Source organism: Colobus angolensis, unplaced genomic scaffold (genome assembly GCF_000951035.1).
Source record: "Colobus angolensis palliatus isolate OR3802 unplaced genomic scaffold, Cang.pa_1.0 Scaffold184, whole genome shotgun sequence".
NCBI classification, from domain to species: domain Eukaryota; kingdom Metazoa; phylum Chordata; class Mammalia; order Primates; family Cercopithecidae; genus Colobus; species Colobus angolensis.
In genome coordinates this window covers 3,690,000-3,692,367 of record NW_012114977.1, presented here as the reverse complement: position 1 = coordinate 3,692,367, position 2,368 = coordinate 3,690,000, and positions in this window count along the sequence as shown.

Sequence of the window (2,368 nt, the reverse complement as noted above, 5' to 3'; positions counted from 1 at the left end):
CGACCCGGCCGGGCCTCCCGCCCAGAGCACCGCCCTCCCCAGGCTTCCGCCTTCCCGGGAGGCCGTAGGCCACGGCGCACGCGCTCTTCTCGGCTCCTCTGGCTCCGCGTCCCTGCTCCCAAGAGCCTATTTTCGCTTCTTCTCAGCGAGCCCTCCTCGCAGCCGGTCCCTTCTCTCCTGCCCGCCCCTGCCCAGGCCGGGAACACCTGAAACCGGCCCGCGTGGCCAGCGCGGGAGGCCGGCCCGGCCGCAGCCATTTTGCAGAGAGCCCCTGACCTCCCAGGCCTCCCTCCTCACCTCTGGGTCTCCCACCCGCTTTGTCTCAAGGAGTGTGATAAGTCCGGCCGCGCTCCTTCAGCTTTTGTGGGTCATTCAGCAATCCCACGCATTTAAATCCCCTCGCTTCATCTTTCCCGCGTGTTGAGTGTAGTCAGTACAGTGAGAAGGACATTCGTGTCCATCGTAGTTCCAGTCCAGTAGCTAGGGCGGTGGGGGATTGGGGAGCTCCGTTTCTGAGCAAGGCTCTGCTCCCTCCTCACTTTCCACATCTAAGAGAAGGGGATTGCTCCTGGGACCCCAGGGCTGGACATGCTCCTGTGCCCTGTGTGTCACTCCCCAGCTAGAAGCCCCTTTTTTCTTCCCCCTGACACAGTACCTGCCTCCCCGGCCCAGGCTCACTGTGGAACCCCATGGGCAAGTCCGTAGAAAGTTAACAGTCTGTTCATCTCGAGGTTAAAAACTGACCTTTATCTGCCCTTAAAACTGTAAGCCTAGAACAGAAACTGGCTCCAACCGTCCTCTCACTGAGTAACTGGCAAAGTCAAAAGGATTTTGACTTTTAGCAATGCAAATAAAATATTGAAACTGATGTCCAATAAAACATGCAAGTTACAGGCAAAACCAGTCTTAACAATTACTGCAGTGACCAATGAGTAGTCACATGTAGCTATGTAAATTTAAATTAATTCCGTTCCTCTAGGGGACTAGCCACATTTCAAGCGTTCAGGAACTACGTGCAGCTACCTTATTGGACTTTCAGAAGATTATACTGGACAGCCCCTAAAATATTATAGGATTAATCGTAAATCTCCGATAATAATAGATTTATGTATAGGCGGTCTGCGGATAGATAGTGGAATCAGACCCTGAATTATCCCTTGGAATTTTGACCATAGCTCTTTGATGGTAACCGCAGGAGGCAAGAGGACTTCAGGGGCCGAATAGAATTTGGTTTTGTTTTCATGGTCCTTGAGGCTTCCACCCAAGAGAATTGTTCAGATATCCTGAGGAAGTTCTTCATTTAAGAAGCAACCAGAACTCCACGCCTATCAAATCATACTTCTGGGTCAGAGGCTAAAATTCATCTGGAAGAACCTCAACAGGATAGCTAAAAATTAAAAGTTTAAGAAAACATTGTGGGCCGGGCAAGGTGGCTCACGCCTGTAATCCCAGCATTTTGGGAGGCCAAGGCGGGCGGATCACCTGAAGTCAGGGGTTTGAAAACAGCCTGGTCAATGTGGTGAAACCCCGTCTCTACTAAAAATACAAAAATTAGCCGAGCGTGGTGGCACACGCCTGTAATCCCAGCTACTCTGGAGGCTGAGGCAGAAGAATCGCTTGAATCTGGGAGGCGGAGGTTCCAGTGAACCAAGATTACACCTGGGCACTCAGCCTGAGTGACAGAGCGAGACTGTCTCCAAAAGAAAAAAAAAAGAAAAGAAAAAGAAAACGTTGCAGGCCAGGCACAGTGGCCAATGCCTGTAATCCCAGCACTTTGGAAGGCTGAGGTGGGCGAATCACCTGAGGTCAGGAGTTTGAGACCAGCCTGGCCAACATGGCGAAAACCTATCTCTGCTAAAAATACAAAAATTAGCTGGATGTGATGGTGGGCGCCTGTAGTCCCATCTACTCGGGATGCTGAGGCAGGAGAATCGCTCAAACCCGGGAGGCAGAGGTTGCAGTGAGCCGAGATGGTGCCACTGCACTTCAGCCTGGGCACAGATAAACACTCCATCTATCTCAAAAACAAAACCAAAAAAACCCACAAATACTAACTCATTCAATCCTCACACCAACCTGGTTTATATGATTGTCCCCATTTTACAGATAAGGAAACTGAGGCACAGAGATGTGAAGAAACTTGCCCAAAGTCACACAGCTGATCGGAGGCCTAGTGAACACCATCATCATCAAGAGACATGCAGTACCTGAAGTTCTTCTACAGCACCATGTGGAATATGGGGCATTGAGTCCTCAAGCATGGTATACATGAATTTACAGAATCCAGATGTTATTCTGTAGCTTGACTTTAGCAAAGTAATTGTAAGCAACCTGCAACCCTGTCCCTTCACATCCCCACCCCCTGTTT